This window comes from Manis javanica, chromosome X, assembly GCF_040802235.1.
Source record: "Manis javanica isolate MJ-LG chromosome X, MJ_LKY, whole genome shotgun sequence".
NCBI classification, from domain to species: domain Eukaryota; kingdom Metazoa; phylum Chordata; class Mammalia; order Pholidota; family Manidae; genus Manis; species Manis javanica.
The window spans coordinates 105,121,979-105,138,141 of NC_133174.1; the positions used below are offsets into that span (position 1 = coordinate 105,121,979).

The following is a 16,163-nucleotide window of genomic DNA, read 5'->3' on the forward strand; positions in this document are numbered from 1 at the left end:
AAACTAACAGATACCAGGGAGTTTAGTTCAGTGATAGTTTATTGATTGTCTACTGTACAGTAGTTTCAGGTGTAACGGAGTGCAGAGAGCATCAAGTCAGGAAAAAGAACTAATGACACTTAACCTGACTGCCTAGAGCGAGATCCACCCAGTCTTTTCTTGTGTAAATTACCCGAGGCTTCTGAGAAATGCACCTACCCTAAGTTAGATAACTAGAAGTGGGCAACAGCCTGGGAATGCCTGGGGATGTAACCCGTGATAAGTCACATAGACATGCTTGGGTAAGCAAGAGATAACAATTGAAGCAGGCAGGCAACTGGCGCGTTCCCTAAAAAGGTTACAATGTTTCCCATTGGTTACAATATAGAGTGTGTTTTAAACCTATTAGTTGTAGAACTGCGAGGGCTTTGATGTAACTGCTGTGAAGATCCTATATAATCAATACCCAAAGTTGATTCGGGGTCATCAGCTCGGACTCGGCCTGCGTGTCAGGGGAGGTGCTGTCGACCCCAGCTTGCTGGCTGAATAAAGACTTTGCTTGGATTTTCATCTCCGTGTCCGTGTGTCTTGTTCTCTGGGAAACCCTGGAGTCCTAGACCCTAACATCAGGTACTTTAATATCAATATTCCTTGGCTTTAAGGGAATAGTAATGCATCAGTTCAGATGCAGGCATTATATTCTCCATTTTTTCCCAATTATCCCATGTAAGTATTTTCCACATATTATCATGACAATTATAGTACTAAATCTTATTTAAAAAATCAAAATTCAACTGAGTAAATTTGAAGATCAAATTGCTTTTAGTTAATGATTCATGAATCGGGTAGAAGCTCATCTAGTAAATAGAAAGGAGCTTCAAGGAGCTGCACAAAATAAAAAACTTTAGCAGGCAAAGCAGGTGGGAAAACTAAGTTTCTAGAAAAGACTGAATTTTTTTCAGGTAAGGTTACCTTATTTTGGGGGATGGAAGGGGTCAATGGGAGATTTCCTCACTGGTGCTGACCAGGTAATTAAAGGTTCAGTTCCTAGGAGAGGCTGAACTTGCAATTACTTGGGTATTCAGTCTCACTCCATTTGGAGCCTGTTGTCTCTTAAGAATCCATAATGCCTAATACACTTTTCAAGCACTTGGGAGGATATTCTGCTTTCACTTATCAATTTCAGGGGTTTTTAATACTATTTAAATACTATGTAGAAAATATTAGCAGTTGGGAGCACATTCCAGCACCTTTGTCTATTGGCCAGTAAATGCGAACAGTAGTTTTTATTCTTGTAGGTTTTTTTCTTGATGCTTAATTTATTTTGATAACTCCTGATACAATATAATACAACAGTCTTTCTTTTAGTACAGAGAAACACAGTCAGCATTTTCTCCTGTTGCATTTTTCTCTGAAAGAATGCTTTTTTCATAGGTGGGTCGGAAGGAGAGGTTATCAGCAAGGTTTAGCTGTAGCTGCAGGAACCTGAGAAAAGCAAAGGTAGTCTTTAGTCCTTCCTCTTTGGTTTTAGAGAATATTCGTACAGTACTACCATTCAGTCATTTCCTCATTGAATGACAGGTGAAGATAGGAAACGTGGTTTTTTCCACATACAGAATGGCTCTGTAATTTTGCATGACTTCCTGTGCAGTGGAGATAGCACAGGCCTGGCATCTGTCCATTTTGGCAAATCTGGAGAATGAGGACAAAATGGATGTACAGATTTCTAAGCTGACTAAATTTAATATCAGTCATTACTCTATTGCAAAGTTCTATTATAAGCAACTAATTGATGCTTACTAAACAGAGATGAAAGGAAAACCCTAAAGTACAATTTGCAGATCATTTACAAGGGAAAAGGGACCCCAGGTGGTACTCAGTTGGTGTGGGTAAAATTGTAACATTTCCAGAATATCTCGCCTGGCTTTAGTACATCCACATATCAATAGGCGTTCAGAGGTGGAAAGAAGTATGGCATATTGCCTTTGCATCATTCCTCAGGGGTGGAGAGAAGTTCATCTCCATATCAATCGGTAATTACCTGGGCTATAGAGGGCTTATCAGTACCTGAGAGGTGAGCTGGGAGGGCTGGTTTTGCTGCTGTTGGAGCAGAAGAGATGGGCCGGACTGCAGTTTTGTAAGCAATAAATGGGTTTTAAACTTTATTTCTCCCTTTGACTGATTTTGGTTTTTAGAGGTATTTTGCTCTGGGATTTCCTCTCCCCGGACTGACAGTTGGTAATGGGAGGATTGAGAAATCACTGGGTATACCGTGATGGTTCGTTTTTTAGTTCATTGTAACATGTCATTCCAGGATTAAAACTGCTCAGTGCCTTCTTATCTCAACTCCTTAGTCTAATTTTCAACAACTCAATGATGGAGTCCCAGGCTTTTCTCTCTAGCCTTGTCTTTAACAATTCATTCAGTGTTTCCCAGACACAGTGGCTCATACCCACCTTAAACCATTTGTACTTGATATTCTCTCTGAAACACTATTCTCTCAAATCTTCAAGTCTCAGGTCATATGTCACTGCACCAGAGTTCTACCATGAGCACCCCATCCAAACTACTCACCCCCACCTCTCATGTTTATCTTTTTTATTTTTTAAAACATTATTATTATATAAAACTATGTTATTTGTTCACTTCCTTACTAACTCTCTCCCTGAAGGGTCCCTACCAGTAAGATGGCAAACTTCCGGCTTCTCTTCGGGGTCCTCAGTTCCCGCCAGCGCCACCTGAAGCCCAATCACCTCTCGCCCCCCTCCCAATCCAAGCACCTAGCCAACAGCCACCAGCCCCGTAGAAGTGACACCTCAATCAATTCATGCCCCTTCCTATATAACCCAGCACCTTTCCCTAATAAAGCGGAACTCTCCGGTGAATTGCTGCTATGTGTCGCTCCTTTCCTTTCATTGGTGCCGAAACCCGGGAGACGGGACACCCCAACTGGGCCCCGTCTTCCCCCTGACACCAGCAGCAGCTTGCCCTCGTCCTCTTTTTCCAGCGCTGGCTCCTCACACTCACCACTCCTCTCTGGCCTTTAGGCTTCTGCAGACGCTCAGGCCCCTCCTCTGACAGTCATAAACGCATTCACTGTCCCTTCAATCAGTGCTGAAACTTTTTAAGCAAAATTTCCCCGGGGTGGGCCACTCTTCCCCGAGCTATCGCAGTGCCATTGACCGTGATCGTCCGGCAAGGCCCTGACGCTCGGGGATGAGGAGGGAACTCTCCCCACCTCAGGCCTTCACGGCTGCGGCCGACTCTCAGGCACCCCCCTCCAACAGCCATAAATGAGGTGACTCCTTTGTGGATGAGAATTCTCCCTTTTCCCCCCCTCCTCCTTCTGCTCCATCCGCCGAAAACGCCTAGCGCTAGGTACCTCGTGACTCCGGCACTCTGCCTTCTTAGGGAAGTCTGGGTGACGACCCACACTTCCTAAGAAATTCCGACTCGTATATGAGTTTCCGCAGACCACCAAGGATCATCGGGGACGCCCTTTGTCTCCTTGTGGTCTGCTTCCAGTCCGACGATCTCTGTTCGTCTTCCCCTGTTTGTCTCCTTCTCTGTCCTTTAGCCATGGGAGCCTCCTCATCCCTCCATGAAAGTTCACCTCTTGAATGCCTGCTTAAGCATCTGGCTACCCTCTCCCTGACGCCTGATATAAAACCAAAACTTCTCCATAAATATTGCTCCCAAGATTGGCCGACATACCCCCTAGACAATAACAACCAATGGCCCGCAGGGAGAACTCTTAATCCTAACATCACTCGCGATCTGTTTAACTACTGCCAGCGCCTGAAAAAATGGAAGGATGTTCCCTATATCGAAGCTTTCCGCCTCCTCCTCTCCCCGCCCCCTCCCAAGTTCTCCTAGCCTGCAAGCCGCCGCCTCCACAGAAGCCTCCCGTTCACTCCCCTCCCCTTCTTCTCCTACAACAGCCCTTCTACCTTCCTCCCCAACCATCTCCTCCCCCATCTCACCTCCTCCACCTTCATTCCCTGCAGATTAAGCCTGAGCCTTTCAGCCCCCCTTTAACTAGGTCCCAGGAGCCTCCTCCGTCTTTGCCCTCATCACCTGTTTCTCCCCTGTTAGGGACGGCCTTTGTCTTCTCACATGTTTGTAGGGAGAATGGGAAAGCACCTTCCCCCATATCTGAATGCAGCATGGGAAAGCACAAGCTAGAGAAGAACCAGTGCAGTCCTTGGAAGTTATCTGTCCACAAAAACATATCTTGCCAAGACTCCTCACTCTGAAAATAGGGAGACCTTGAAGATGTGTAGAAACACCGCCCCTGCTTCTAAATATGCCCTTCCCCCACTTGTGAATGTGGCAAGAATGGAGAACAAAGAACATTCTGTTTAAGCATTCCATAAGCAATTAACTAGAGCCCTGCTGCAGCTCAGTTAGTAGAGCATGGGACTCTTAATTCAGAGTCATGAGTTCAAGCCCAACTAGAGTGGCAGAAGTAAGCAGCTGAGCTGCTAGCTGGCGACATGTGGGTCCGATTCTATCTTTCTTTATTTTCTTTGCACACCTTCTGCACTTCAGGACCTGCTCGACTAGGCACGGCTAGACCGTGTCACTCCCCCACAGACTGAGCCAGAACCCTTCAGTCCCCCTCAGACTCAGTCCCGAGAGCCTCCCAAAATTATCGCCCCCCTCCAGGAGGTAGCAGGATCCGAAGGCATCGTGCGCGTTCACGTCCCTTTCTCCTTAGGAGATTTAGCCCAACTAGAGAAACGCCTAAGTTCCTTTTCCACTGATCCCATGACATACATCAGGGAGTTTCAATAGACCCTCCAGTCTTACAGCCTCACACATCATGACATTTTCATGCTCCTGGCCAATACTCTCCTCCCTGAAGAGCGTAGATGAGTTTGAGACTTCGCCCAAACGCAGGCTACCGAAACCCACAGGACTGACCCCACCTATCCTCCTGGCCCCACTGCTGTCCCCGAACAAGACCCACACTGAGATTATAACACCGCCATGAGTCTCCGCTCTCAAGATATTTTTGCCTCCTGCTTAATAGCAGGTCTGAAAAAGGCAGCTTGTAAAGTAGTCAATTTTCAAAAGCTCCAAGACATAATTCAAAAGAGAGACGAAACCCCCTCCGAGTTCTTAGACAGACTCACTCAAGCCCTATTACAGTATACCAGCCTGGACCCAGAAACACCTGAAGGAAGACATGTCCTTATGACATACTTCCTAGCTCAAGGCTACCCCGACATTAAAGCTAAACTCAAAAAGTTAGAACAGGGCCCTGCTATCCCACAGACTGAGATCCTAACAGTGGCCTTTAAAGTCTTCCATAAGCGGGAAGAGGAGAAAGAACGCCGTAAACAAAAGGCTGATCAGGCCAATTTCCAAATGTTGGCCCAGCTGATAAAACCACAACCTGGGCGCCCCTCTACAAACAAGCCCCCCCCAAGAGCTTGTTTCAAGTGTGGAAAAGAGGGACATTGGTCAAGGGCGTGCCCCTCCCCCAGATCTCCTACCACCCCATGCCCCAGATGCCACAAAAAGGGCCACTGGGGGTCTGATTGCCCAACCACCCGAAGGGGAGGCTGGACGAACAACCCCCATCCTAAGCCCGCCGTAGTGGGGCTGGCAGAAGAAAATTGATGGGGCCCGGGGGCTTCTCACCCGACCATTTCCATCACCAAACAGGAGCCCAGGGTTACTTTAACAGTAGACAGTCGCCCCATCTCCTTCCTCCTAGACACAGGAGCCACCTTCTCAGTCTTGCGAGAATACCAGGGCCCTACCATGCCTGCCATTACTCCTATAGTCAGGGTAAGAGGTAAACAGATTTTCCCATTAAATCCCCCCCCCTTTATGCACAAACCAAGACAATCTCATACCTTTCTCCCACTCCTTCCTGGTTATGCTCCAGTGTCCCATCCCTTTACTAAGATGGGACATCCTTTCCCTCCTCCACGTTTCCATAACTATATCAACTCCCACAGCCCCCAGTACTCCCTTTCTGATGGCCCTCATAGCCAACAACCCCCCTCTATGAAATGAAAGCTCCAGTTCTCCCCTCATACACCCTGTAAATCCCCAAGTTTAGGACATTACAAGCCCCTCCGTGGCCCTATGTCCCCCTGCCTCTATCAAATTACGTGACCCCTCTCAGTATATCTGTCAGTCCCAATACCCCCTAACCACTTCAGCCCTCATAGGCCTCCAACCCATCATTCAAGATCTCTTAAACAAAAATTACCTCAGACCCACTCACTCCCCATTTAATACCCCCATATTAGCTGTTAAAAAAACCAACAGATCTTTCCGCCTTGTCCAAGACCTTCGCCTCATCAACATAGCCGTTGTCCCTATCCATCCCTTAGTTCCAAATCCATACAGCCTTTTATCGCAGATCCCTGCCTCGGCTTCCCACTTCTCAGTCCTAGATCTCAAGGACCCATTTTTCTATCCCTCTAAGCCCCTGCTCCCAAGATTTTTTCATCTTCACCTGGATGGACCCATACACAAGACATTCTGAACAACTCACTTGGACAGTTTTGCCACAAAGCTTCCGAGATAGTCCCCATATTTTTAGACAGGTCCTAGCTCAGGACCTCAAACAGTTTAATCATGATCACTCCAAGTCCACCTTATTATAATACATGGACAATCTTTTACTCTGCAGTCTCTCGTAAGAACAGTCTCAACTTGACACTGACTCCCTACTTAACCTTCTAGCGTCCAGAAGTTACCGAGTATTCCCCATCAAAGCTCAAATCTCTTCCCCTCCTGTCACTTACCTCAGATTCCTTCTATCTCAACAAAGAAAGTCCATTACCTTAGACAGAAAATAGCTCCTCTCTGACCTGCCCATTCCCAAAACCAAGACAGAAATCCTTTCCTTTCTAAGCCTGGCTAGATATTTTAGAGCATAGATCCCTAACTTCTCCCTGCTCCCTGTTGGCAAGACCCCTATGCGACCTCAGCAAAAGCCCCCCCTAAAAAACCATTATCCTCCTCACCCCGACACTCCTTCATTAAGCTCTGTCAAGCCCTTGTGGAAACCCCAGCTCTCCATCTTCCTGATTTGTCGAAGCCCTTCTCATTATACATTCATGAGAGGTCCAGTCAAGCTCTAAGAGTCCTAAGTCAATATTATGGCCCATCCTTTGTCCCAGTAGCTTATCTCTCCAAGCAATTAGACCCCACAGTTCGGGGATGAGCCCCCTGCCTACGAGCATTAGCTGCTAGACAGCTCTTGCAGAAAGAAGCTCATAAACTGACATTCAGGACGCCCCTTACCATTCTGTCCCCACATCACCTAAAAGATCTCTTAACCTACAAAAGTTTACAGACTCTCCCTCCCTCCAGACTCCTGACCTTACTGTCCTCTTTCCTCCAAAATCCCGTTCACCCCCTTTGCCATCCATACCCGAATCATGACTTTTTCCTCCTTTGCTGCTCTCTCGCCTTTTTTTCCTCATTCCTATTGTCTTCCCCAGCACCCCAGCCTCCTTTGTATGGCGTTTCAAAGTCAGAGAGACTTACACACAGCATCAAACAAAAGTTACTGCCCTCATTGCCACACCAGACTGCCCTCTGAAAAGCTGCTCTGAGCCTTTATACCTCCACTTTCCTCCCTCCACCGAAGTGTTCACTAGCAGCTACCCTTATTCTCCCTACCTCTGCTTCCTCTATGACCAAAAGCAAGCCTATTGCAGGCGATAGCCAGACACCTACGGGGGATGTCCCTACTAGTCTTGTGCAATTCACTACATGAGTAACTTCCAGTACCCACAGTATTACTCCTCCAACCGTTTCATGAAATATCCCAATGGCTCATTCTCCTTATCAATCCCAGATCCCTGGGACTCTCGATGAGCTGCCAGAGTCACAGCCTCAGTTTACTATGGGGGGGGTCCTTGACCCCCACGGTACCCTTCATATCTCTCGAAAGTATGTTCCCTCTCATTCCCAGATCTCTCAAGTTGCATCAGATATCAGACATTCCGAAAAAGTCATTATCCAAACCCTTGACGGCGCCTCTTCATCTTCTTATCCCCGCCCCTCTTCCCATTTCTCCTACTCTTCATTACAGCTCATTCAGGACACCACCATCTTTCTCAACCACACCCTTAAAACAGCCAATTGTTTCTTGTGCGCATCACTACAGCGCCCACTGCTGGCCGCCGTGCCCCTTAATATTTCCAAATACTCCTTCCATGCAGAAGGACAACCCCTCCGTCCCCTGGCAGACATACCCCTATGGGAACCAGAATACGCAGATAATCTCACCATCCACCACTGTGTAGGCCCAACTCCACCCCCCTCCAGCGCACTTCACTGCCTCTCTATCTACACCCCTACCTCCGGCTCTAAGACTTTTACGCAACTGGGACACTTCTTTTGGTGTAATGGCAGTCTTTTCAACTCAGTGCCTCTCAACTCCGATACACCCTGCATTCTTGTCACCCTAATCCCACAGTTTACACTTTACAGCATTCCTTGAGCTCCAGCCTCCCTTGCCTTCGCACACAAAAAGAGCTGCTTTCCTTCCCATCATGGTCAGTAGCTCTTTGATCACCTCAGCCATTGGGTCAGAGTTTTCGGGAGAAGCCTTGGGTCACTCTCTATAGGCAGTTAGAGATCTCAACGCCAAACTTGAGAGAGCCCTGCCATCCACTGCCGATTCTCTAGCCTCTCTCCAAAGACAGGTCACTTCGCTAGCTAAAGTCACCCTTCAAAACCGGCGGGCCCTAGATCTGCTTATAGCCAAGAAGGGCGGCACCTGCGTCTTCCTCTGAGAAGAGTGCTGCTATTCCGGCATTGTAGAAACTAACATTACCAAACTCACCGACCTTGCCTCCAGCCTCCACTCTGCTTCCAATTCCAACCCATTCTCTTCAATACTAACAAACCCCCTCCTCACCTGGCTCTGGCCCATTGCAGGCCCCATAATAGTCATTCTTCTTGCCTGTCTCTTCTTACCCTGTATAATAAAGTTCATCAAATCCCAAGTCAGAAAAATCTCTAATCAAGCTTTCAACCAGCTTTTACTCAGGAACTACCAGCTTCTGGCCACAGAAGATCCCTCACCCTCACGTGACCTCCTCACCACACGCTGAGATGGACCCCTCTCTCCACTGGAAACTGTTCCTGGAAACAATAGCCGCAGATGCCTGGCTCCTGATACCCATATCCTCTTAGCACCATTGGAATCAACAGTTCCTCAACCTATAGTTACAGGGAACCTTCATTGATTTCCAAACCTGAAGAAGTCCACATCTACTCGTCCTTACTGCGGGGAGTCCTATCAACCCTTTCCTCCCAATCCTCAAGCCCTCACTCCCTTCTCCGCCCCTGTTCAGCAGGAAGCAGCCAGAGAGAAAGCAACGTCCACAAACCCATAGAGGAGAAAGGGGGGAATGAAGGGTCCCCACCAGTAAGATGGCAAACTTCCGGCTTCTCTTCGGGGTCCTCAGTTCCCGCCGGCGCCACCTGAAGCCCAATCACCTCTCGCCCCCTTCCGAATCCCAGCACCTAGCCAACAGCCACCAGCCCTGTAGAAGTGACACCTCAATCAATTCATGCCCCTTCCTATATAACCCAGCACCTTTCCCTAATAAAGCGGAACTCTCCGGTGAATTGCTGCTATGTGTCTCTCCTTTCCTTTCACTCCCTGCATCTGTACTGTAAACTCTGTGATAGCCAGGACCTTATCTGTATTGTTCACCACAACCAGTTTGCCTGTGTATTGAAGTACAAATGATATGTAATAAAAATAGACTTTAGCCAGCTAACCAATTAAGTCTTAAGTCTAGTTCAGAGCAGTGGAATTGGATAATGATGTAGGGGCTCTTGAAAAGATTTCAGAGAAGAGATACAAAGATGATGAAGGGGTTAGAAAACAAGAGATATGAACAGGAGGAAATGGTGATATGAGATGGAATATTACTACTCCAGAGTAAGAATCCATTATCATTGCTTGTTCTTAGTAGTTTACAGAACACATTTGCGTGTATAAACTCCCTTAACCTTTTACATAATAGATGTGAATTTGTTAGTGTTAATCCCTTTTTACAGGCATTGAAACTGGTACAGTGAATTTAACCAACCTGTACAAAGTCACATAGTTATAAAGTATAATTCATGATTTCTTAGTCATGTGTCTAATTTTTTTATTAAAATAGCATTGATATACAATCTTTCCTTTTTTATTGAACTATAGTTGATATACAATCTTATATTGGTTTCAGGTATACAACACAGTGATTCAACAGTTACTCATATTATTAAATCCTGACCCCCACTAGTGCAGCTATTATCCATCAACATAGGAAGATGTTACAGAATCATTGCTTATATTCTCCGTGTTGTGCTACCATCCCTGTGACCAACTTATATTATAATTAAGAATTTTTGTGCCCCTTTGTTTCCCTCACCCTGCTAACCCATCCACCCCGCCCCCTACCCATGGTAATCACCAGTCATTTCTCAGTGTCTGTGAGTCTACTGCTATTTTGTTCCTTCTGTTTGGTTTGTTTTTATATTCCACAAATAAGTGAAATCATATGGTATTCGTCTTTCTCTGCATGGTTTATCTCACTGAGCATAATACCCTCTAGATCCTCCCATGTTGTTGCAAAGGGCATGATTTTTTATGGCTAAATAATATTCCATTGTGTATATGTACCACAACCAGTTTGCCTGTGTATTGAAGTACAAGTGATATGTAATAAAAATAGACTTTAGCCAGCTAACCAATTAAGTCTTAACTCTAGTTCAGAGCAGTGGTATTGGATAATGATGTAGAGGCTCTTGAAAAGATTTCAGAGAAGAGATACAAAGATGATCTCTGGCTTGAGGATTATTATAATTTTTGTATCAAAATCATGCTGTATCTTAGTTTTTATTATCTCTAAGTTATTGTTATCCTCTGTTGCTATTGTGGAATCTGGTTACTGTGCTCCAGCTTTCTCAAACAGGGACCATTATGAAAGATTGAAAGCATGTAGATTGTAAGGTGAGAATCCTGGAGGGGATTACTTTTATTAAGGTATCATTGATATACAATCTTATGAAGGTTTCACATGAGCAACATTGTGGTTACAACATTCACCCATATTTTGAAGTTCCCCCTCTAGACACTCCATTGCAGTCACTGCCCATCAGTGTAGTAAGATGCTATAGAGTCACTACTTCTCTTCTCTGTGCTATACTGCCTTCTCCATGAGCCACCTATATCATGTGATGTACACCTCTTCTTTATCCATTCATCTGTTGATGGACAGTTAATTTGCTTCCATATATTTACTATTGTAAATAATGCAGCTATAAGCATAGCATGTGTAACTCTGGGGAGAAAACTATGTTCCCAGCTGGTGGTAAATTACCTTTGAAGCCAAAATCTGTCAAAGGGAGAAATAAAGTGGCAGAAATTCATTTATTGCTTTCAAATGGTCATCCACTTCTGCTCACCCAAGTCTCTTGTGACCTGGCTGCAAAAAGGGCCCCCATCCAACCTCCCTTGTCCAGGTATGCCCTCACCTCCCCTTGTAATCACCTATTGATATAGAGATGGACTAATTCTCTCTACCTCTTAGGCGAGAGATTATGGAAATGCTGCAATTTTACCCACAGGGTTTATGTATCTTTCAAAATCAGGGATTTTGTTTTCTTCAGGTAAATTACTAGAAGTGAAATTACTGGGTCAAATGGTATTTTTATTTTTAGTTTTTTGAGGAACCTCCGTATTGCTTTCCACAGCAGTTGTACCAATTTACATTCTCACCAACAGTGTATGAGGGTTCCCCTTCCTTCACATCCTCATCAGCATTTGTTGTTTCTTGTCTGTTAGATGTTGGCCATTCTAACTGCCATAAGGTAATATCTCATTGTGATTTTAATTTGCATTTCCCTGATGATTAGCTATGTGGAGGATCTTTTCATGTGCCTGTTGGCCATCTGAATTTCTTCTTTGGAAAAATGTCTGTTCAGATCCTCCACCCATTTCTTAATCAGGTTATTTGTTTTTTGGTGTTAAGGCTTATGAGTTCTTTATTTTGTATGAATATATTATTTATGAATATATTATCCCATAATGTAGGTTGCCTTTTCTCTGCCAGTAGTGTCCTTTGCCATACAGAAGCTTTTTAGTTTGATGTACTCCCACTTGTTCATTTTTTATTTTGTTTACCTTGCCCAAGGAGATGTGTCTACTAAAAATTTGCTCATACTTATGTTCAAGAGATTTTTGCTTATGTTTTATTTTAAGAGTTTTATGATTTCATGTCTTACATTCAGGTCTTTGATCCATTTTGAGTTTTGTGTATGGAGTTCAACAGTAATCCAGATTCATGGTTTAGTCTGCAGAGCAAGGAATTTATTTTGGACATAATAAACACAGACATTTTTCTCATTAGAATTTCTAAATTCTGATGAGTTATCCCAGGGTGTTCTTAGATATCTTTGGAATTCATGGAATAGATATTTGTTTGCTGTGGTTTAGAAGAAGATAGAGGGTATGATTAAAGGGTAAGAGTTTCATTAGATATGGTCTCTTCAAACTATAAGATTCTATAGTCTTTTGGCTAAGTTTTTGACTTTCAAAATGAATCATTTCAAATTTATTTAAAATTTAAAATTTTAGAAAATGATACTACCTTTTGAGCTTTATATTACAACTGGACTTGGCTCTAGGATGTGCTCATTGCATGGGCTGTGTATATTTTTATTCAATACCCAGAGCATGCAGTGTGAACATAATAGAGATTTTGAAAGACAGCCAGAAGGGTAAAACACACATTCTTAAAGAGTGACTTTGTGCTTCATGTAGATTTATTAATTCTCTATTTTAAGCCTTAACTAAACCAGCTTCCTAACTCTAATTCCACAACCTAGATTTCAAGCTCATAACTGGAATCTGCAAACTGCTTCTACTTTTATAATAGATTTTTTATTCCTTTTTTATTTAGATTAAAAGCTTATTAAAATTTCACATGGATAGTCAAAGTTAGCTTGCAGTAACAGAAGCATTCTTTTAACAGGACTATAAAACACACATTTGGAAGAATATAATTATGAGGACTTTCATCATTTTATTGAAATTTCTTTTGCTGACACATCATATGCTCTGTATTTACAGTTGATAATGGAAATCTCCATAGTATGATAGTATCTCATCATAATATTGGTGAATATATCTTGTGATCAGCTAATGGGATGTTTCTTTAACCCATTTACTTACATTTTTCTATAATTTCCAAATATTTTTATGATGATAACTAGTTACTTCAATAATTGTAAGTTGATCATTTGTACTTCACTTGAAATAGCAAAAAAGTTTTCCTAAAAAATTAGTTTTAGGAAATTCCAAATGTAAAATATATTTGCTCCAATCATGACTGTGTTTCTATAAGTAGGAAATTGTTATTCATATTTTGACATCTCTTTATTTATATTAGGAATCAAAAGCTGAAATTATACATCTAATAGCATAGGAAATATTTGTAAATACAGTTGACTCTTGAACAACACAGGTTTGAACTGCATGAATCCACTTATAGACAGATTTTTTTTCAAATAAATATATTGGAAAACTTTTTTGGAGATTTGCAACAATTAGAAAAAGCATTTTCTTTAGCTTATTTTATTGTAAGAATATAATATACAATACATACTACATATAAAACATGTTAATCGACTATGTTATTGGTAAGGCTTCTGGTCAACAGTGGGCTATTAAGTTTTTGGAGTCACAAGTTATACATGGATAACTGAAGGGTCAGCACCCCTAATCCCCATGTTGTTCAAGGGTCAACTGTACTTATTAAGAGGCCTAGTTCAAAACAGGGATAAAAAATGTTAGAGGCCAAAGGAAAATAATAGAAGTATATTTGAGTAAACCTATAAATAGAATAGAGATGGAAAATGGGTTTATAAGGAAAGAGATTTTAATAAATGCTGATTAGAAAATATTGAGGCATTTTATGTGACGCTGTCAAATTGAAAATTATGGTGTAATAGTTATAAAGAAAATGTCAGAATATATTCAACACATTGCGTTTCTTCATGCCTGGCATATAGCAGGTCCTCAATAAGTATTTGTTGAAAGAATAAATGAACCAACAAGTCTTATTTGAGCACCTGTTATGTGGAGGATAAAAACCTACAACCCAGACAGAGCATATGATCTAATATGGGAGAGAAGAAATATAAGGCAAATGTACAAATAACTACCATACAGGAAAGTGTGTGATAAGAATTAGGATATGCTAAAAGGTCAGAGGAAGTCTGGATTATTTCCCATCTGGGAAGGTTTTAGACAGAAAAAGGGACTTGACCCTCAGAATTGGTAAAAATTAAGTGAACAAAATTATTTGTTGTAGAAATTTAAGCAAATATGCAGATTACTAAATCAATATTCTTAAGAGGACATTCAATAAACTAAAAACAGCAAATATTGGATCATCAAGAAATCTTTAATGATCATGCATTCTTAAAAATTCCATTTGTCTTTTACCTTAATATGAAATAGACTAATTTCCTATAAGCCTCTTTGTTGCATTGGTTTTTTTCTTTTATGTGTTATATGCCTCAATTCTAGAGTAGCATATCCAAAATATTTCAGTAATTACTCTCTCAATAATTTTATTCTTCAGATTCAACTTCTAACCTAAGTTATTAGAAATTAATTTAAATAATGAAGATAGCATTCATTATTTCTCATATAAAAATTTATAAATGTTTTCTCCCTGAGAAGATGAAAGATATTAATATATTTTTTATAATTTCCTCATAGGTCATCTTTGTGAGAAGCAGCTGGTGTTAGAAAATTTTTATTTCATCAGAGTAGGGAGAGGTGTAAGGGATAAAGCAAGCTAATTGCCCCTCCTAGGATATTTTATGCCTATCATGTGAACAGTATGAAGATCACTTGATTCTAAGTTAGTTTCTCATTCCTTTCATGCATATTGCTCCTAACCCACTTTCCCATTTATCAGAATCTACCTGTGCCCATTTTCTTCCTGCTCTTTCTCTCCTTCTGTTTCTTCTTCCTCTCCTTCTGTTGTTTCTTTATAAAGTGTATAGGGATCATGCAGGTTTTGTTCACCATTCTATATCCAACTACTAACACAGCCCATGGGCTTGAATGGGCATCCATATAAATATTTGTTGAATAAATTAACAACAAACTACTCTAGAAAAGTAAAGGCATTTAAATATAGCAATCTAAGAAACATAGGATAAGATCAGTTTGACTGCTGAACACACAGAGTGCAATAGAAAATAAAATGCAAATGGCTTTTTGTTTTATTAGCTCTTGAAATATTTCAGCTACCCAAGAGGATGTAAAACTTAGGGCCTATCTGCCCCACACACCTTCAACATTTATTAGTTGTGTAACCTTGAGCCAGTGAATTAATATTCCTGAGATTCAGGTTTTCTCAATATAAAATGTGGCTAATAATATTTGTCTATCTGAAGACAGTGGATTGAATGAGATCTAGTGACCCGACTTATGGTAATGAAAATGTGAATATGATTTTTAAAAATGTATGTGGAAAATGTGTTTTTGCTCTTTATTAATTAAAACTTAAATTACTGTAATTCCACAAGATTCAAAACCCCCTAATTTAAAAATAACACCAATATATGCATAAAAATGTGTGTATATATATATTTTACTAACAGAACTCATGAGACCAACTTAGCAATGTTGATTAATATCATTGAAAGGTGGTTAATCCATGAAATTTCTAAGCAAAAATTAAGATCAAAAGCTTTGTCATATATGACTTTATCCCTAGATGTTTAATGATGTATTTTAAAGGATTAAAAGTTCAAAAAGTCATTGCAAAGGGACCTTCAGTTGCAGTAATTGTAGAATACTTTTTGTTGATGAGCTCTTTTATTTGAACCCAAAAATTTACTCCATATTGGTCTTTTATTCATTCAATAAAGTTGTACTTAATGTTTGGTACTGTGTTAGCAGCTGCAGATGCAGCAGTGAAAAAGACACAATCCCTCTCCTCTCAAAGAAATCAGATTTTATTGGGAGAAGCAGACAAGTAAGCAATTAAAATACTGTGTTGCAGGTGCTATAGCACAAATGAGCTCAGAATGCTTTGAGGACACATGACACTTCAACCAATCCAGCCTCCAGGTGTGGGGTGCCAATCACAGAAGGCCTCCTAGAAGAGGTGGTATCAGTG

At 41.9% G+C, this 16,163-nt stretch overlaps 1 protein-coding gene across 1 annotated transcript in view; it reads left to right on the top strand.

Moving 5' to 3' along the window:
* Window positions 1-16,163, top strand: part of HTR2C (5-hydroxytryptamine receptor 2C) — a 412,057-nt gene that overhangs the window by 99,655 nt on the left and 296,239 nt on the right. The window lies entirely within an intron of this gene.